The 22,654-nt window shown below is 37.1% G+C and overlaps 1 protein-coding gene across 13 annotated transcripts in view; it reads right to left on the bottom strand.

Annotated features, from left to right (window-relative positions):
• The window catches only part of Epb41l2 (erythrocyte membrane protein band 4.1 like 2), a 192,064-nt gene extending 169,940 nt beyond the window's left edge, over positions 1-22,124 (bottom strand). For 5 of the 13 annotated variants that reach the window (XM_076858245.2, XM_076858259.2, XM_076858260.2 and 2 more), the window contains exon 1: positions 22,014-22,124. The gene's annotated coding sequence lies outside the window, so the exon portion shown is untranslated. The other 8 variants (XM_076858249.2, XM_076858248.2, XM_076858252.2 and 5 more) reach the window with 8 other exon arrangements.
• Between the last annotated feature and the right edge of the window lie 530 nt (positions 22,125-22,654).

Here is a 22,654-nt window from a genome sequence, read left to right as displayed (position 1 = left end):
TCAGCTTGGGCAACTTAGAAAGACCCTATATCAAAATTTTAAAAAGGGCTGGGGATATAGCTCATGGTAACACGCCTAGGGGTTCAATCCCCAGTAGAGTGTATCCCACATATGCACGCACACAGAGAATGTTTCAAATTCAACTATAAGGCAACTCACATTGCTATTAGTGGTTTAGAAGATCCTGTACAATAAAAAGATGATCCAAACCAGCTAATGTATTCATTGATTCCAAAGGAAGCAAAAATTTTAATAATCTGAACTTCATTAAAACTTCTGATTCATTTGCTAGTTTTCATTCTTTCCATGAACATCTATAGAATGCTTTACCACGTGCTAATCACTGGGAATGAAACAGCATTGCTGCCCTGAAAAAAGTGACACATAGGGTTTTAAAATCCAACCTAATAAGTGCCATTAAACTTCTTGGGAGACAAAGACAGGTATTAACCCTACTTGTAGGAATTAGAAACTATTTCACAGAAAAATTGACATATAAGCTATGCCTTGAATGATATGACTCACTTTCACAGGATCAGGGTCTTGAAAGAAATGGCTCAAAAGCATAAAAATGTTTATCACCAAAGGAAAAATCCTGAAAAATAAAAAACCAATCAAATATTAATTACTATAATTTCCTCTTATTGAAAATTTTACTCATCTTTATACTTTAAAAAACCAAAACATTTCACAGGGAAAAAAAACTTCAATGATTGGCAGCAAAAATTTCAGGGAAGATTAGAGGTTTTATCAAGCATCACACATTTTAAAAGTATTTCTTGGGAAAAAACAAGACAAAACATACAAATACACATACAAAAATATACAAAGACAGATGTCAATAAAAATTTGTTAAGCCACAGCTACAGTTTGTATATATAGAGGTTAGATTCTCATTCAGATGTTTTCTTCTTATTTCTAATTTACCTGCCCTAATTTGTTTTTATGTAAGCAATTGTATCAAATATATTTCCTGTATATTCCCACAAATATATTCCCTCAGATCCTCTGTAGAGTGATATAGAAAATAACTACCTCTCTACACAAATAATTTTATTTTTCATATAAGAAGAACACAGTTCTAAGGTTTCAATACTCTAGTACCAATTTAAACTGCACTAATTCATAATTCATTAATATCACAAATGGGAAAGAAATAATGAATCAAATTATTCTAGTTGCTTTTGCCATCTGGAAAATTCACAGAATAACTTAATTTACTAGAAATAAAGTATTCAAAGTTTCTGCCATTAAAACAATTTGACATATTTTTAAGTGTTAGTTGTTCAAAAATAATTAATGGGATTCTTACAGTTGCTAAAATAATCTGATAGTTATTTTACAAACCTAAAAGGCATGAAAAGAAATATTTCTAACTAAAATACAGTATCATCATTTATTTACTTCAAAACCTAACTCACTGGAAAATAAATACAGAATTTCATTATACGTCTTTCTATTCTTGGAGAATAAATGTTTTTTCAAAGCATGACATTTTGTTTATATTAGTATGGTATGCAGCTGCATTATTTGTACTGCAGCCCAACATTCAGTAAGTACTCAAAATATTTAAAAACTGGCAGTTCATATTTAATACTTAACAAAAGAGTCATGATAGTGACTACTACCAGCACAAGGATAAAACTAAACCCCATTTATTCTACAAAAGAAAAGCTACAAAACTGAAAAGGACTATTTCTTATGGGATGAACATTATTCACAGAATTTGAGGGGAGTGGCAATTTACAAAACCAACATGTGTTTTAAAATGTCAGACACAAACTTCCCGGAGATTTGGAAATATGGTAAGCATTGTAATGTCATTCCATTACAAAACAGTTCTTCACAAATTCAGTTATACATTTCAATTCTTTATGAAATTGTGTCTGTTTACTCAAATCAGAGGAAATAAAGTTGTCTGCAGGAAACACAGCAGCAGCTTATTGATCTCTAGCATTACAAGGTTGACCTTCTCAGGGCAGCATGTTTAGCAACGTTTTATGTTGGGGGAAAAATGGCAAAGGTTAGGAAGCAAACCCATCCTCATTTCCTCTGAGAATGGACTTTTTAACTGTGGAATATGTTGGAACTCTTGGATTTCCAAATTTATAGCCCTTTAATCCATGGCCCAGAAAGTTGATTATCTGAATAGGAAAAAATTTACAAAGATGCTTTTTAAGACAAAAACCTGACAATACAAACTTGGGGATCAAGTTTTCGTTTGCTCTATGGCTTTTTTTTTTTTTTTTCCATTGCAGTGTAGATACTTTTAATGCTATGCCTATTGGAGATCTGATGATATTCTCCAGAAAGAAATTATATAGCCTTTTAATAAACTTATTCCTTATTTTCAAAGTCTGACAGGGTCATGTCAAAGGGCATAAGACCCAGTTTGAAGGGAGTGGTGAAAGTTAAAAAAACATAACTATCAAAAAGAATGACTAAGTCACGCATGGTAGCCCACATCTGTAATCACAGAAGCTTGGGAGGCTGAGGCAGGAGGATCACAATTTCAAAGCCAGTCTCAATAACTAAGTGAGACTCTGTCTCTAAATAAAATACAAAATAGAGCTGGGGATGTGGTTCAGTGGTAAGTAAGTAAGTAATAAGTATTGTAATGTTATTCCATTACAAAACAGTTCTGCACAAATTCAGTTATACATTTCAATTTTTCATGAAACTGCATCTGTTTACTCAAATCAGAGGAAATAAAGTTGTCTGCAGGAAACACGACAGCAGCTTACTGATCTAGCATTACAAGGTTGACCTTACAGGGAATACCCCCCTGAGTTCATTCCCCAGTACAAAAAAAAAAAAAAGAATGACTACAGTCATTGTGCATACCTGTAATCCCTGAAACTTGGGAGGCTAAAGCAGAAAAATCACAAATTTGAGATCAGCCTTAGCAAGTTAGAGATATCCAGTCTCAAATTAAAAAATGTTAAAAGGCCTGGGGATATAGTTCAGCAGTAAAGCACCCCTGGGTTCAACACCCCTGGGTTCAACACCCCGGGTTCAATCCCCAGCCGGGATGACTAATTGGTTGAAATCCTCTGACTATATAAAAGTCCTTAAGTTAATAATGATAACCAAAAAAGGAACAGACTAGCCAGGTCAGTGGTGCGCACCTGTAATTTCAGCATCTTGGTAGGTTAAGGTAGGAGGATCACAAGGTAGAAGCCAGCCTCCGCAACTCGGCCCCATTTCTAAATTAACAAAAAGGACTAGGGATACAGCTCAGAATTAAAGTGCCCGTAGGTTCAATTTGGGGTGTCATTTAAAAAAAGAGAGAGAAATAGATTCTTGGTCGGCTCTCTGATGCTGTGCCAAATACCTGAGATAAATCAACATAGGAGGAGGAAATTCTGAAATATTTGGGTTCACAGTTTAAAAGTTTCAGTCCGTGATCAGTTGACTCCACCGTTTGGGGGCCTGCATAGGGTAGCACTCAGGACAAGGGAGCACAGGATGGAGCACAGCTGCTCAGCTCATACTTCCTCTAAGGGCATGCCCCCCCACCCTGCAATGTGACAAGCTTCCTTCCATAAGGCTCCACTTCCTAAAGTTTCCACCACCTCCCAAGAGTGCCTCAGGGTGGCATATGGCCTTTAGCATTTGGGACTTAAGGGGACACTTAAGATTGAAACCAAAAAAAATTTTTAAAAAGTTGGAAATAATTATTATATCAATAGCTTCTTCTGAAATTTGGTAAAGGAAAAAAGTATTTATCCTGTATTTCATGGTAATTAAATAACCCACATCAATAAGGTAAAGTTATCTAGCCAAAAACACCAGAACAAATGAATCAATTTTTATCCCCCCAAAAAGAGTCAACCATACAGGATCTCTGGATGAAATGCAATAAGAAATAAACATCAACAGCTATGAAAGATTCTAGTCTCTCCATCCTTCCCCAAAAATCAACCTTGAATCTAAGACTCAAGTCTGCCTACCTATTTATAAGAAACTCACAAGACAGAAACATTCTAAACTATCACTGCAGGAGGAATACAATAAACGAAGTTCAGAATGCAGGAAATGCTGTAAGACAAACAGTTTCTTCAGCAAATAAACTAGAAGAAAAAGAAAAGAAATAAACTATATATTAAGATACTCAAGGGGCTGAAGTTGTGGCTCAGTGGTAGAGTGCTTGCCTAGCATGGGTGAAGCACTGAGTTCAATCCTCAGCACCACATATAAGCAAATAAATAAATAAAGGTCCATCAATAACTAATAAAAATAAAAAATGTTAAAAAAAAAAAAAAGATATTCAAGCCAGGCATTGTGAGAGACCCTGTCTCAAAAAAATTTTAACAAGGACTGGGGATGTGGCTCAGTGGTAAAGTACCCCTAGGGTTGAATCCCCAGAACCAAAAGAAAACAAAACACAACACTCAAGAGACAGAGCAACCATAAATGTAATGTGAATGTTATCTGGATATTAACTTGAACAAACCAACTATAAAAACACTTGTGAAGCAACCGAGGAAATATGAATATTCACTGAATATTTCATCACATTTAGAAAATAGTAAGTTTTTTAGATATGACAATGGTATTGTGGAGTCTTTTTTTAAAGTGCTCACCTAACAGACATATAAATAAGTATGATTCAAATAATATAATATCTAGAATTTGCTTTAAAATAATCCAGCATGAAATGGGGGAGACAGGATGACAAGGTTTAGAAGGTACACAGAAGAAAACAAAAATGTAGCTGTATGTTGATAATTAGCTGTAAGATGAGTATATAGGGATTCATTATTCAACTGTATCTGTATATACTTCAATTTTAAGACATTTTGTTACAAAATATATACAATTAAAAATCAGGAAACCAACCCTAATCACAGCATCTTCACCTAGCACCTAATAAAATGAAGACCAACCAAAATAAAGTAAAACAAAAACTAGCATTGCCAAAAGAAATAAAAAGATGTAAGATCTGTACCACAAGCCTGATGACAACTGAAAAAAAAAAAAAAAAAAAAGAGGGAGAGAAGATTCCAATGAATAGCAGTGTAACTCCAGCCCCAGCCCAACAATAGTGTGGTGAACATCCATATCCCCACCAACTAGTATTTTCTCCCTCAGTACATGTACTAGTACTAGTTGTTGGGGATATGGATGTTCACTACACTATTGTACTCTTTATTTCCACATCTAAAAATTTCCTTTAAAAAAAAAACTTACAGCTGGGAGCAGTGGCTCATGTTCTGTAATCCCAGTGGCTCAGGAGGCTGAGGCAGGAGGATCATAAGTTCAAAGTCAAACTCTGAAATCTATCTGTCTCAAAATAAAAAGGGGCTGAAGATGTGGCTCAGGGGTTGAGTGCCCCGGGAGAGAGAGAGAGAGAGAAAGAGAGAGAACGCAGGCGGGCAAGAGGGAAGAAAGGAGGAAGGAAGGAGGAAATGAGAGAAGGAGGGAGGGAGGGAGGAAGAGGAGGAGAAGGAGAAGAAAATTATAAATATGCTTCAAAGTATCCCTGCAGAATACATTTATTTGGTTTCCTACATATCTTGGTTACTTTCTGACTTGCCATCATTCCACTTTAATCCTTTTACTTCCAATTGCCAAGGAAGAAAAGGGGAAAAAAGTAGTCACTAAGAATACTAGCTTCCTGGGTGGGAAATTTAGGTAACTGAAATGTTTTCATATTGTTCTAGAAAAATAAAGCCTGATTTAACTGTAAAATGTCTCTCTTTAACTGAAAACCTGATTTGTGGTTCATAGAAATACTTAAGGCAGCTGCTTTCTTCCTTTCCGTTTGGGAAATACAGTTGGGACTAGCAACTCTTGTGTAATTTGTATTTGGGTATGGTATTTGCAGAGGATTGTTATCTTCCCAAATTTCTAACTGGTTCCACATGTTTTTATGGAGAATTTAGTTTAGGCCAATTTCAGAAAATGAAGAACTAAGTAACAAATCCAAACATCCTTACAATTAGCTTTTGTATACTCCTTGAGTGGTTTTAAGAAATAACAAAACCAATGAAGGATTAAAAGAGGGGAAAAAAAAAACCTTGAACCAGAAGCTGACAAAGCCTCTGTATGGACCCACCAATTTACACAATGGAGGTACAGATAAAACTATACAAAAAACATGAAATCAGCAAAATAAAAAAAATTATGGGTACAATATGGTACAAACAACCCAATTTCTTAAGTTTAAATTTCTTAAAAACAAATAAGTTGCAAGGAAATATAAGAAAGAGAACAGAACATATAGATTAAAGAAAATTGAGGAGACCTATCACTAATCACAATGTGTGGACTTGGTTCAAACACACAAACAAACAAACAACAACAACAACAAAAAACTGAAAGAAAACAAGGACAACAAGGAATTAAACAGAATGCAACATGATAATATTAAAAATTTACTGTTATTTGGGGTTGGGTTTGGTCTTCATTCAGGGTTTGAACCCAAGGCCATATGCATACTAGGCAAACACTACCACTGAGATATATCCCCAGTCCTTACTGTTAATTTTTTTAGACATAATAATGGTACTGTGATTTTTTCAAGTCTTATCCTTTAAAGATAAATACTGAGACTTATGCAGATAGAATGATGAGATACTTGTGATTTGCATTAAAATAACGCAGTATGAGAAGAAATTAATAGGAACATAGATTTTTAAAAGCCAAGTATGAGTTGATAATTGTTACAGGGAGTCGTAGGAATACATGGGGGTGAGGGGTTAATACACCATTTGGCTTACTTTTATATACATATTTAAAACTTTCTAAATCAAACTTTTTTTTGCAGGGGAGGGAAATAATGCCAGATGTGGAGGTACATGCCAATAATCCTAACCACTCAGGAGGACGAGGCAGAAGGATCGCCAAGTTTGAGACCAACTTCTACAACTTAGGGAGACCCTATCTCAAAATGAAAAATAAAATGGGTTAGGGATGTGCCTCAATAGTAAAGTGCCCCTAAAGTCAATCCATAATACCAAAAAAAAGGAAATAATGATGAAGTTAGTGCCTACACAATAGAAAAAACATTTAATTAAGAAAAGAAAAAGTTAAAAATTATTGTCTAGCTGGGCCCAGTAGCACAGGCCTATAATCCTAGTAACTCAGAAGGCCAAGGCAGGTAGATCACAAATTCAAGGTCAGCCTCAGCAACTTAGGTTCTGTCTCAAAATAAAAAATAGAAAGGGTTGGAGACTTAGCTGAGTTGTAGAACACACCTGAACTGGATCCCTAGTAATGAGGAAAACATCATAACAAAAAAAACTAATATTTGATATTAGAAATAGAAACTGCCAGGTGTTATGGCACATGTCTATAATCTCAGCAGCCTGGGAGGCTGGGGCAGGAGGATCCTAAATCAAAGGCAGACTCAGCCAAAGTGCGATGCTGAACAACTCAGTGAGACCCTGTCTCCAAATAAAATACAAAATAGGGCTGGGGATGTGGCTCAGTGGTTGAATGCCCCTGAGTTTAATCCCCACACCAAAAAAAAGAAAGTAGAAAAGCCACGTGTGGACAAATACCTGTAATTGCAGGCTGAAGCAGGAGGATCACAAGTTCCAGGCCATGGTGGGCAACTTAGTAAGACCCAATAAAAAGGGTTGGGGATGCAGTTTAGAGTTAGAATGCCCCAGGTTCAAATCCCAGTATTAAAAAAGAAAGAAAGAAGAAAAAGGAAATTATATGTTTGAAAAGACAGATACGTTTAGCATGATTTAAACATTACACAATATATACATATATCAAAATATCACATGCTACCTCCACCAATTGAAAAAATAAATTTAAATTTTTGTAAAACTCACTGGCAAAATTATGTTCAATAGGAAATGACCAAGATTAAAATTTCAATAACAAACATTACCACAGATCTCCCTCCATTAAACTATATATTTTTTTCTTAAGTTGCTATAAAGATAAAATGAAAAGTATGAAATGTTTTGCCAAAATTCTACATCTATTTTTCCTATAAGAAAGGGCATTTTAAGTGAAAGGAGGGGAAGGCAGGGAATGTGGGGATAAGAAAAATAGTAGAATGAAACAGACATCATTACTGTATTATGTATGTGACTGTATGACCAATATGATTCTATAATATGTAACTCAGAAAAATGAGAAATTATATCCCATCTATGTATGATACATCAAAGTATATAAGTACATTCTACTGTCATGTATAACTAATTAAAACAAATAAAAAATAATAATACTAAAAAGAAAGGGTATTTTAAATCACTTTCTCCACAAACAAAGGCAAATCAGTAAGTCAGACATCTTATTTGAATCAGAACTTATTTCAGAGCATCTGAACCACATAAAACAGACACAAGAAGCAATGTCTCTTGCCCAATATTATGATTAGTAATTAGCGGACTGTAGACTGTGGACTGGGACTTAGGGCTAGGACAATTTTCTTTCTACCATCTACTCTTCTCAAGAAAAAGGGGAGAACATACAGTATCAGGTACCTGTTTTGTTAAAAATCTGGTCACTAAAGGCCTCAGGATAAACTCTTGAGAAAAATCTATACTCTACAGTGTTGACCAATGATGGCCAAAGTTCCAATAATACACCTGCCCACACCAAGGTACTCAACTGGAGATACAGATTTTAACCACTCAATGGTGCTAGTTACTACCTTCAGCAACTTCTTTGTGATCTGTCAACATTCCAAATGGATTCAACATTCCATCTTAAAGGGGGAGGGGAGACATTACTGGTAATGACCCTACTCTCTACATACTTCCATTTTTCCCCTTCCCCTTTTATTACTAAAGCCAGTAAAAGAACATAAGTAGAATCTCATCAATGGCTTTCAAGTTTCTCAATCAAAGCCATCCCCAGTGATCAAATTATACACTAATGACTCTCCTTCAAAACAGTTACTTCTGCAGAGGAGAATGCAAATAGAAACAGGGTTTGAAGATAGTTTACATATTCCCAGAGACAATACAGACAGGAATTACACTGTAAGTTCTGGAACCAGACAGCCCTGATCAGTCATTAATTAGCCGAATTACTTGAACAAGTTACTGAAACTTTTAGTGTCTCAATTTTCTTAAAGATTCCTTGAGTTAACAGTACTTATCACACAATTACCCAAGGATTAAATGACTAAGTATATACAGAAGTCCTCATAGAACTGTGTCTACCACATAACAAATATCAAAAAATGGTATCTATTATCATCATTTTTTAATTCAGTATGTCTTTAAGAAAGTATTAAATAATTATATGTAACTGAAAATATTAAAATATAAACTATTTCCAAAACAAAAATCCTGCCTGTTAATTAGGAAAAGAATTTCAACTTTTAAGTGATTGTCAGCTGTGAGTATAATGCCATCAATTTATATAATGACTTCTTAACTAGTACGTGAACAGTGTTTAAGGTATGTACCTTGCCCTCTACACTGCCAGACAGAAGCATACAGACAGCACCCTACACAGTTGTAATAATTACGTGATCTCATTAAAATTTAGTCAACTAAAAAATAAAAATTGCACTTGGTCTAGTTCTAACATACTGCCACTGACCCATACCATGTAAAGGAAGAACAGAAGAATAAAAAAGAAAAAGAAAAAAAACTAATAACATTACAATAAAGTATAAGCAGGCAGGAGCCCTGGGGGAAAAAAATCTATACATAATCATTATCTTCAGAACATACTAAAATTGTGAGATCAGTTCAGTTCTGGTTTAGTGATTGTTAGGATTTTTTGTTATTGTTTTTATTTTTAACACTGGATAAAGTATTCCCTATATCCACAAAACTGAATTTGGACAAAAATGCTTTTAATTCTCAAAACAGAATTTAGATATTTATTCCAAATGCATGACAATTGAAATGTTATAAAAGAACTACTTTGTTATTCTACAAAATCAGTTTGGAACATGAACTTTATTTGGGAAACCAAGAAGTATATGAAAAAAAGATGGAAGGGGAGCTCATTTATTTACAAAATAAATTACACAATGTATAGAATTTGCTTCAAAATATGAGGGGTAAGGCTAGGTGCAGGGGCATATGCTTGTAATCCCAGAAACAGGACGAACGCAGGTTCAAGACCAGCCTCAACAATTTAAGAGGAACCCAGTATCAAATTTTAATTTTTTTTAAAAAATGACTGGGGATGTAGCTCAATGATAAAGTACCCCTGGTTCAATCCCCAGTGCCATAAAATTATAGTACAGATAGGTAATGATAGAAGTCAGGGAATGGAAGAGAAAACATATGGAATAAAACTGGCTATGTACTGCAAATTGTTGAAGTCAAGAGAGGGTACATGAGGCTCATTATAATAGTTTTCTACTTACAAATATATGCTGAATTTTCCATAATAAAAGTTGGAAAAGAAAAACAATTTCTTTTATAACCAAAAAGCATATACTCTTTCTTCAAAAAAAATTTTTTCAATAGATAATCAGAATAAAAATGTGGCTTCAAAAGATTTAACAACAAAAAAATAAGGTCCTTAAAAAAAAAAAAAAAAAAAAAAGTCACATTATCCTTCACTGTTTTCCTGTGTACTGCACAAACCAAGTAAAATACAGATCACAGACCAACAGAATGTTCTAGATCCACCCCTCAAGTCTTTCAACTCAAAGCTTGCAGCAAGGAGGATGAAAGTGAACTGGTGTCAATTAGGTCACATCCACATCTGCACTACACATGCAGCCCACATCTATGGCTCTTCATTGCAGAGCTGTGAAAGTTAATATCTTCACAATAACTCTATTTTTCTATTTTCAGGTGGGGGGGGGACCTCAGGGAACAGATGAATGCTTTCACATTCCAATAAAACATTCCAATATGTGCATAATTTAAAACAGACAGTCTTGGGATTAAGGAAATTAAGATGCAGACTTCACTGATGTTGATTCTAATGGCCATGATTCAAAAACTGTTTTGGTTACAAGCACACAGATAAACTCTATTTCTTTGTCAGTGAACAGACCCAAGTCGTTATGTGACACTTCAACCTTTCGTACACACACTTCTTATCCACTTTATTAAGTGAGAAAAGTTTTCCTTTTCTCCTTAAGAGTGCATTAAATGGAAAATTTTCAAGGAAGATGTTCATTTAGCAGCTTTTCTACCAAAATCTAGAAGCAATTAAACAGAGCACCGAGTATAAGTAAGGAAAAACAATGGGCTTTAAAAACCAAGGCCATGAACCATTGTCTGGCATACAACCACTGCCACATTTGCTTTCTAAATACTTGTGAAAACATTTGGCATCATTTTCCAATAATCCCATAGGACTTCCACTTTCTTGTTTTCTCATGTTGACACATTTATTGAACTATTTTTGGAAGACCCAGCTCTTTCTACCTTCAGGGCTTGAGATACAAATATATAAAAGCTACAGGAACATCCCTTTAGCCGCAAAATTTGGCAGACTTCCTGAGTTCTAAGAAAACTTCAATTGGCTACTCCACTAACAACTAAAAAGCACAGTGTAATAGAAGCAACTCTGGATACAAGGAGACCTTGGCTATGCCCAAAGTTCCATTACTAACTACTGAATGACTTTGGGTACCTTTAACCATTTAACTTCCTTTTCTTCTTAGCTGTCAGACCTATGGTACAAATTGTTTTAAACATAAAATGTTAAAATGCCTTGAGAATTTCTGTTGGAGGGGATGTTTTTTTAAGTTCACAAATAAAACTTTCTAAAATTCAAAAATAAATAAATAATAGGAAGAAAATATAAGTTTAGGCCAATGATGAGGTGCAGTAGTACACAGGAAGCTAAGGCAGAAGGATCAGGTTTGAAACCAGCCTCAGCAACTTATAGAACTTAAGGAGACCCTATCTCAAAAAGTAAAGAGAGCTGAGAAAATAGGATAGTGACAGAGTACTTCCTATCATGTGAAAGGACCTCAGTTCAATATCTGTATTTGGAGGAAAAAAATACAAGAAGCTTATGACACAGCCCAGTTTTATACTATTATCTAAAAAGAAAAAAAAATGTGTAAAAGCACCATGATTAAACAAATAGTATTTAGAAACTACCAATGTTTACCAATTTTATTCACGTACCCACTTTTATAATTTTTGCCAAATCCATTCAGTCATTGTTGTTACCGCTATTGACCAGTGACGAGTCCTTGCTTCCCCAATGTTGAAGAATAACACCAGAGAAGCACACAGAGGCAAGGTCAGAGTAGAAATAAGAAGTTTATTAAAGGACAACAGAAAAGACTTCTCCTGGAGGAAGAAGGGGACCCAAGAGGTGGAATCCGTGGAAGTGCGGTTGTCTGTCCATTTTATAGTTTTCGGTGATGGAATGTAGGAGGGAAGGCCTGAGGGGTGGGACACAGGTGGGCCAAAGAAGTAATCTGGGCACTTCCAAGTCAGCATCTTTAAGTTTGCCGTTCATTAACATTGCTTTGGGATGGGCTATCTTCAAATCTGTTGGGGGCTGTTTCCTGGACTTCATTAACATTCCGAGAGTTGCTCAACTTTTCTGGGAATTCATTCTCAACATGGCCTCCATTTTAGATTTTCACTGGATATTAGATGTGATTTACCTAACTACACTGACTACCTAATTTTAAATCTGACTTCAATTGTATTAATTATTAAAAGCACATCTTTAAATCAAATCACTTTAAAATATCCACTTTAGCCTCAGGCTAAATGAATTGATATTTTTGAGATGCTTGTTTATTTTTCTGATAAATACTGATATACATTTAAAGATTAAAAGAAAAACATTAAACCAGATGTAGGGATACATGCCTATAGTCTCAGTTACTTGGGAGGCCGAGGCAGGAGGATCTGTAGCAACTTAGTAAGACTTTCTCAAAAAATATAAAGGGCCAGGCATGGTAGCATACGCCTGTAATCCCAGCAGCTTAGGCTGAGGCAGGAGGTTCATGAGTTCAAAGCCAACCTCACCAACTCAGCAAGGACCTAAGCAACTTAGCAAGATTCTAAAAAAATTTTTTTTAATTTTTTTAAAGGGGTGAGGATATGGCTCAGTGGTTAAGCATTCCTGAGTTCAATCCCTGGTACCAAAAATAAAAAATAAAAAGGGATGAGGGTATAGCTTCATGGTAGAGCACTTGACTAACATATAAGGCACCTGGGTTTGATCCCCAGTACTTAAAGAAAAAGAAAAATATTCATCAATGTAATACAATCATTTCACATATCACCACATTTTAGGGAAATTCTATTCTTATCTATCACTAACAATATTTTCTACACTAATGAGGAGAGGACTTGAATTTATAAATCTCTTGAATTATAAAAACCCACGGGTAACTTAGTCAATACCAATCATAAGAACTCAAAGCCATAAGATTTTCCTGGAGCTTCCTCAGATCACACAGCCATTAATAACTCATTACCTTATTTGGAATCTCCATTTTGTTTGAACTTCCCCAAAATCCATACACAAAACATCTATACCTTCATATTAGTGTAAGTCCCACAGTTTCATAATTTATTTACACCTTTTTTAATAATGGAAATTTTCACCGTAACAGTATTTAACAGAGTCTGTGAATTCAAAGGTTACTCTAATCCCCAAATCATATTTAAAGAATATTCAAACTTATAAGGACTGGGGATGTGGCTCAGTGGTTAAGCGCCCCTGGGTTCAATCCTTGGTATTAAAAAAAAAGGATATTCAAACTTATGTATGGCAACCATGTGACAGTTTTAAGACAAAGTTAAGATATTGACTAAAATCTAAAATAAAACTGCCACTTTCGATAAGCACATATTTGACAAATCTGTTTTTAATGTATTTTTAAGTGTAGCTCAAATATATAATATTTACAAGTTTATACTGATCTAATCCTTGAAATATCACAGAATAAAAAGAATCAATTTATTGAACTCCTCCTAGAAAGCTTCCCCCCCGCCCCCGGAGGTACTGGAGATTAAATCCAGGGCCTTATACACACTAGGCAAGCATTCTACCCCTGTGCCACACCCACAGCCCAGAAAACACTTTCTACTTCAGTGACATAGCAGTCATCCATTCAGATCCATCCTAAATACTGACTCAATTACCTGATTTTTCTGCCTGTTTTTATAAATAACTGAAGGCAGCAAGAGGCATGGGAAAAGTACAACTTTAGTACAGTGATAGTTCTTACTAAAAATAAGTACCACAATAATCTAGAGAATTTGATTTTTAATCAGTTTAGAACCCTGAATCCAGTGGACTGAAATTGAGTTAATTTCTGTTCCCTCCCTACATGACACTAGAATGATAGTAAAGGAATTAAAAAAAAAAAAAAAAAAGTACAAATCCCAAAAAAAAGGGATGGGGGGAGGTAGAGGAAGGAACAGACCAGCAGATAAGATATGCCCAAAAAAATTTTAGAAGATGGAAAGCAGATGTACAAAATAACTGACTTAGCAGAGCAGGATACTAAAATGTGAGTTCCTGTTTTGGTGGGAGCCTGTAAGAAATAAGGTGATTATTTAAGAATTCTCAAGAGCCTTAGGAATTGTAAATTTCAGGTACTTCTGTGGGCTAAGGTAAGATTGCTGGAAATAACCTTCAAAAGGCTACAAAAGATGCCTTCAAAATTAGGAGGGAAAGCAACCACGAACATTTCTATATACACCCAAACTATAAAAACAATCAAACTAAGAATGGAAAAAGACATTTCAAGATACGGGAGTTCTTAAAGAAACTGACATCCCATTTAAACTTCCCTGGACAACTACCGAAAGTGCTCATGATTAGAATTAAACCAAGAACAGGACATGGAGTCCAGAAGACATGGAACCTGGGAAGAGAAGCAAAGGGAATTCCACAAAGGCAGCTACACAGCAGCCCAAGAATCACACAATTGCTGGGGATGTAGCTCAGTGGTAGATTGTAAGCTTAATCATGTAGAAGGGTCCACATTCAATTCCCAGCACTGAATCAAGGTAGGGTGGGGAATCACAAAACTAAAAGTAGTACTCAGATCTGCTTCAAAATCACTCCTTTACAAAAGAAACTAGGAGACAGAAAACCAGCCAGAAAAGGAAGTCTGTCTTCTACCAAAATGTTAGATGCTACAGAGGTTAATAGGTTCCTCAAAACTTCAAGTTCTGAGTAACAGCCTCAAATAATGAACAATAACTGGCTCCAGAAGACAAAGGTTTTAGCCACACACAAGCTGAGTGCCCTTGAGCAACTCATTCAATTTTTAAATTCAATTTTTCATCTGTAAAATGAAAGTCATACCAAATTACCCAAGGTATTACTGGAAAAAGGATTAGCAATATTAATATGCCTAAAGTACCAATTATACTGGGGACCTATAGTCTATGCTCCAATACAATACAATCATTTTCCTTTTTTTTTTTTAACATGTTTATTGATTATCAATACTTCTGATCTTACTGGATTACTTAAGATGGAATCTAGAACAAAGCCAACCAAGAGCATAAAATACATTTATCCAGGATAGATTAGGCAAAGCACTTGGTAATAGCACCACAAGCCTAAAGGATACAGGTGAACCAAGGAGAAGTGTCAAACAGAGGCCTACATCTATGGAACAAACTTATAGGGAGGAAGAAAAGGAGGGAAAAAATTAGATCAAGCCTCTAAATCATAATCATAAAAAATTAGATTCAATTATGGATCTAAAGAAATGACAGAATAGGTTAACTACACTACAATGCTGAAATCAGCAAAATTCAAACTGTGGGAAACCATATAGAATAATCAATTAAGTTTCTTCAACAAATGAATTACAAGGAAAAATGATGAAGAGGCAATCAAATCTCATTACTCTAAAAGATCCATCAATGAATTATAATGTAGAGATCTCAACTGGCTCTTGATTCAAACAAACTTTTCTAAAAATTGACACCTGAGACAATCAAAGATCTTATTACTAACAGATAATTGATGATATTAAGGAAATTTTAGCATGAATCCACTTATGTTTACAAAAAAGTTCTTATCTTAAAGAAGATGAAAATGAAAGGAACCTCATGCTGAGAGCAACACTGAAAGGCTTTTAAAATGGAGGCATGAAGGAAGTAGGACTTAGGCAGTCTCCAGTTGCTGCCTACAATGTGAACTCTAGTCATCTCCACCTTTTGACAGCAGGAATCTGAATGACAAGAATGACCACATAATTACACTGTGCCCAGAGACTCAAGAAGTGTATCAAGAGGTTATCAAACTCTTATGTGATGAACATTAATAAGTGTGATCTTATCTTCTATCAATCACATTGCCCCATTCTTTCTCAACATTTAATAAACTGGCAGTGTTTGCTCATATAAGTTCCCATTGCCTTCTTCCGAATACTGATTCAGAGCTATCTAAACCTATGTCTCCTAAATTGTAAATCTTAGAACCCCAAATAAAGTTCTTTTAGTTTCTCAGTTCAAATTGATAGACTGATACATAATAAAATATTAAATGATGAAATGATAAAAAAATCTTTTTAAAAAGCCAAATGATATACAAATAAAATACAGCTCTGAGCTGTGGGAGACTAAACCTGGGCTTTAGAGAACCAACAAATATGTTTAAGACCAGTAGGTAATGAATGAGACCACACTTTCCACATGTTACTATGGGCCTAACGCATGCTGGACACTGATTAATTGGTTCCAAAAACTATGACTCCCGACTGTGACACAAAGGTCATTCTTCACAAAGGGAAAGGCAGGAAATAACTGCTGGTTCAAAAGGTAGAAAAGTTCTATTTGCCAGCAACACCCACTTTAAGGTCATACACATGTAGGCCTTTTTCTGTCAATTGACATTTAGTAAAAGCACAAACTCAATACTCTAAAAAAGCCAGCTAGATAATGCAAATGAATGAAGGGGTCTAGAGGTAAGATGATAAAAAACAACAGGAGGAACTGAGACAATATAGGGAAAGGATTATCCATACAAAATGGTATGGAACTACTGATCTCTAACAGATGGTTTTTCCAACTGAGGAGCATGGGCCCAGTATTGCCACAATCCTCCAATATTTTCAGCCTAAAATATTTATGGAAAACCTCCTATTTCTTAATTTTGGCAGTCAGTTTAAAATTAAAACACTACACTGGGGGAAAATATGTCTTCAGGTATATTTCATACACAATAAGAAGTATACTGAATTTATAAAGGTTTCACTTTAAGGCCATATGCAAAAGGTTAAACATTGTCAATAAAAATTCCACTATTAGCCTTATCTCAGCAAGCTCACTGCAGTCAGTTATAGAGAGGGGAAATTATAATACATTATATGCACACATATTTCACACTCAAAATCAAATTACTTCTGGCAACATAACAAAAAAAGACTATGTTCTCCCCGTGTTCTGCAAACTAGATTCTCATAGATTTGCCATATATATGCAACTTTTGGACATTAACCAAAAAAATGAACAGGGTTTATTAAGTAAGAATTTTCTAAAAGTTCAAAAATTCTAAAGAGTCTATGCTGAGGGGCTGCGGATATGGCACAAGCGGTAGCGCACTCGCCTGGCATGCGTGCTGCCCAGGTTCGATCCTCAGCATCACATACAAACAAAGATGTTGTGTCCGCCGAAAACTAAAAAAAATAAATAAATATTAAAAAAATTCTCTCTCTCTCTCTCTCTCTCTCTCCCCCCCCCTTTAAAAAAAAAAAAAAAAACTTTGAGATCTCAGAAAAGACTACTCTTATGCTCCAACTTATTCTATATTAGCATAAAGATTACTTGGGACCCAGACTATATATATTCAGACTTTTTGACTAATATGCTAAAGTGAAAACATACCAATATGAGAGGAATCTGTGAAGTGAAAACACGTTTCCATTTTACAAGTATAAAATTAGCTCGATTTCAATCTGAAAAAAAAAAAAAATAGAGGTGGTATGAAGGCATTCAACAGGGCACATGACATCTACACTATGTCAAGGCAGAAGAGACAACACTTTAAAAATGAGAAAATTCAGAAACCCACTGAAATTCTAAGATAAATACTATCCCCCAAACCAGGGAAATAATGTACAGATTATCTACCCTTGTAAATATGGAATATGTAAATATTTAAGAAATATAATCTAAGAAACCCATACAGATCCCAAGTCAACCACAAAACAAGGGGAAACAATGTCTAGTGGTTTAAAAAAAAAAAAAAAGAACCTACATTAGCTATGTGATATTTCTACATGAACTACAATCAGTTTCTGTAAAGCCAACTCTTTCAACTTTAGTAAAAGCACCTCAAAAGTCTGATTAATTCTCCAAATATTTATTAAGTACAAACATTGTGTAGGTACCCCACCTGGCAAATATAGGTAACAGTCCCTCCTCTTATACAAAATATACACACTTTAAAACTACCCAAAAATCAATTAAACTTTTAATCATTTCTAGATAAAAGAGATGATTAACTTCTTTCCTTTCTGGCTTACTTGTAACTTCTAAGTAAGTGTATTATCAATAGCTAACTTGAAGGCCATTCCCATATAGTTAATAAAAAGGGATTGACTCCATTTTAGATTTTTTAGTCTGGGGTACAGACAGAGGAAAGATAGAAATCTTCCGAATATCAACTTGCTGGTTTATGCCAAAACATGGTGTTCCCAAGGGATGCTATGTCTAGAATCTGGGGGAATCATATACAAATCTTCTGTTTACACAAGTCTTCCAAAGAGACTAGAAATGTTTGTGTGTTGAGGGGAGGGGACAAGGTCTGAGTGGATTTGAGGACTACTAACAGTTCATCCCTGAGATTCCAAGATTCTATAAAAGAACAGTAAATTAGGGTTTGGCTAGTATTTGCTGACTACTGAAGCCAGCATAAACTTTACTTGAGGCTTTTAAATCTATAAGGATAACCAGTAGTTGGGTACAGTAATTCTGAATCTGAAAAAAATAAACAGGCCCACTGGAATTGTTTCTAAATAAAGGTGGGGTGGAGAAGGTAGGCACATTTCCTTTGTTTTCTCCAAGTAAAACAATACAGACTTAAGAAATGCAAAATGTAACTTTTTGGTGGCACTGATCCCTATAAACTTTTATTGCCTTCTTAAAAAATCCTTGCAATTTATATTTTTCAGAAGTTCACACACAGCTTTAAAATAGACTACTTCAATTCAAAAAACAAAGAAAAAATCTCATGCTTTCCTATGAAAACAGAAACAAATCAAACTTTCAACAATATTTAGCATTTCGCTATATAAAATAGAAACCCAGGGCTGGGGTTGTGGCTCAGTGGTAGAGCGCTCGCCTAGCACAGGTGAGGCCCTGGGTTTGATCCCCAATACCACACAAAAATAAATAAATAAAGATATTGTGTCTAACTACAAATAAAAAATAAATATTTTTTTAAAAATTTAAAAATTAAAAAAAATAAAATAGAAACCCCACATTTCTAAATAAAATGGCGAAGATAAAAACATTGTAGGTCACTCACTAGCCACAGTAATATGAGAGTGGTGATTAAGCACAGAACTTGATGTTAAACATAACTCTACAATATTACTAATTACAGAGAAATTTTACCAATAAATATTTTGGTTGAAGACTGCTTTGTCATCTTTGCAAGTATTTTTAGTTGAAAGCAAGTGTTGGGTAGTATACGTGGACATGGTTCTGATTTTTAAATATCTATTTTTACATTCTGGTCACTGGTTAGGTTTTCTAAACTCAATTCTTTAGAACTGGTAATTTGGAAAGGGTAAACCACAAGATCATTATGCTAAAAAGCAAAAAAACCTAACAAGCTCACCAACTCAGATCAGTACAAAGCTAACTTGGAAAGCTCAGAGTTCTCACATCTAACCATGGGCCCTTAAAGTCACTAACTCCTGAAGAATGTGTCTGTAAGTGGGCAAGCTACATTAAAGTTAGGTTTCCAAATACAGCAAGAGCTTCCCATTTCTTTGTTTTCTATTTGCAGTAACTTTTTGGTGGGCCACCCCTTCAGATTCTTCCTCTACATCTCCAAATTTGCTTCTTTCTACTTTGGACTTAAATTTCAGATTTTAAAATATACACACCTAATTGCTGCAAAACATTCCATATTGTTTTCTACACTGAATAGCAAATATTTTACTGAAATTCTAGTAGGGTAAGTGATTTTTAATCTTTTCAAATAACCCCCCATCTCCATCCAATTTAGATCTCAAAGAGTATGAGCATTGGTGGCTCAATTCATCTACACATTTTCTTTCCAGACTTTTTGCATATAGTAGAAAAACTACTTCTAACAGAGGTAACAGATAAAGAACTGTTATGACTAGGTCTTTCTTTAAGAGGGGTGTTTTAAAAGGAAAGAAACTGTCCCCTCCTATTGCTCTTAATGAGCAGCCTCTTGTTCTCAGCAGTCAGTCTGCACACAAGACCACTACTGACTTCAGTGGGAATTCTGCCCAAGAAGTGAGGAAGACAGGATAGGATTAAATTAGCCCTAAATCCACAGCATTGTTCCAAACCATTACCACTTGTACAGTTCTCCAATAACCTCCAAAGAGTAGAAATCTGAGGCTTGAAGGTGGTTTTCAAATTGTAGAAATGATTATTCCAGCTCTGACAGGTGACACAGCATAGCTCTTTAAAAGTTGCGTCAAACTCACAGCCTGATGGAGGGACTGGTTGGCCCTTATCACAATCCAACAATGACAATACAATGCAGTCTCAACGTGACTGCAACAGCAAGCCAGTGATTTCTTACAGCAAAAGACTGCCAAGGGAAACTGAAAAGAATTTATGCACTATTAGTTCTTCAGAGATTGAGGATTCTAAATCCCAGTTTCCCAAGCCAAAAAACTGATTCAGTGTGCCTCAAGTGCTAAGCCCAAGAGGAAAGGTGACAAGACAGTAACTAAATGCTAATTCTCAACACAAATAATGTATTCTGATGAAAGAACAAAACAGGAGGGGGAGATAAAGAAGGGACTGAAAAAATAAGAATGAACGAAAACTAAAAGTCACGAAAAGGAAAGCTTAAATAGCAGTAACAAAACGCCTGGCACACACATACCATTTCATATGCAATAAGTTCAAGAAACTAGGAAAAAATGTGATTCAGATAAGAGAAAATATATTCACAGCTCCTCTAGGTTCCACCTTCCCTCCAACCCACCCGGGGGTCTTAAACGCGGAGACAGCTGTTGTGGCCACAGGGAAATTAAAGGCATTCTCCAGACGACTGTAGAAAGGCCTCAACACAGAGACCCCTCCCCTTATAATACAAGCAAACCTCACCAAAAGAACTTGATCTTAAGGGAGGCTGGCATCTGGAAAGTATGCCGACTAACGTCCACCACAGGCGTCGGGCTGCTGGGGGCAACGTCTCCGACGCCAATTTCAATCCCGTCGGCTCCTTATTTTCTCCTCCTCGTCCTTCCCCTGCACCTCACCTAAAAATGCTCCCAACCCTCCGCCCCCAGCGCAGGAGGAGAAAAAGCAGCCATCTGTGGTGAGGTAGCTGGGTGTCGGAATTTTAAGGGTCGAACGCGCGTCCCTGTCGGCTGCCGCCAGCCCACTCCGGGCCGACCGCGCCGCCCTCACCACTCCCCGCAATCCCCGCGCGCGCGTCCGGCCCGCGTGTCCCCTCCCCAAACCATTCTCCAGAAGAGCGCCGCCGCGCCAAGTCCCCGCAGTCTCCGCGCGGGGGATGGAGCCGGATTCCTCCGCTGCTGCTCCAGGGGCCCAGACGCGTGACCCTGAGCCCACCTCACCCGGGACCGGGGAGGGACGCCGCGGTCCTCACCACGCCTCCACCTCTGAAGACTCTGCGGGGAATGAAGAGATGACCACCGCAGAGGAGCGGAATCCGGCCTGGAGCAACAGGATGCGGACCCTGCGGCGCAGTAGGGTCGCGCTGATGGAGGGGGGGAGAGAAGAGAGGAAGCCGCAGAAAATCCCAAAGCTAGTCCCCCTCCCCCGCCTCCGGGAGAGACCGTCCCGCCACCGCTTCCTGCCCGGGATCAGCTTCCCAGCTACAGCTAGAGGAAAAATCCGAGCCGCCCCTGCAGATCCGCAGAGACTAGTTGCCCGGGCCGGGACCCGCGCCCCAAACCTGCCATTTCGCAGCCCCGATCGCCTCCTTACCCCAACGCCGCACCTCAGGAGCTCACCGGCCTGGGGGACCCGTCCCGCGTCAGTCCCAGCCAGCCGCGGGCCAGCGCGCCAGCCTCCTCCCTCCGCTAGGTTTCAAATTGAAATTCCCTGGCTGGGGCCGTCAGAGGACTCGGCGCGCCGGCCCCGCCCCCTGGCGGCGGAAGCCCCTCCCGCGCCCCTCCGCAGCGCCCCTGGCGCGGAAACCCCCGCGGGCAAGTCACGCCCCCTTCCCGCAGGCCACGCCCCACCCCGGCCACCGACTGGGACCCTTCCCGCGGGATTTGCGGAGCTCCGCCACCCAGTACGGTGCCGGGGCGGCGCGTTTCGTCTTTGAGCCGCCCCAGATAATGACAGCTATTGCGTTTGTGCAAGGCGTTCTTGCTTCGAATCCTGGCCTTAAATGCCCTCTCAACTTTTAAAAGTTATTTCTTCAAAGTGCATTCACTGCCTAAACCTTCATTGAGCTCCTATTCCGTGGTACACAGTAAAGTAGGTCCAGGAGACACATAAAAAGGAAAACTGGGTCCGCTCAGTCTAGAGTGAAAGAAGTGCTTTCACTGAAAAGACTTGAAAAGGAACCATTTATTCTTCCTGTGAGAGGGACAGGAGGAATTGGGGAAACCCCATGGAGG

This window comes from Callospermophilus lateralis, chromosome 6, assembly GCF_048772815.1.
Source record: "Callospermophilus lateralis isolate mCalLat2 chromosome 6, mCalLat2.hap1, whole genome shotgun sequence".
In the NCBI taxonomy this organism is placed as follows: domain Eukaryota; kingdom Metazoa; phylum Chordata; class Mammalia; order Rodentia; family Sciuridae; genus Callospermophilus; species Callospermophilus lateralis.
This window is presented reverse-complemented; position numbering and strand designations above follow the sequence as displayed.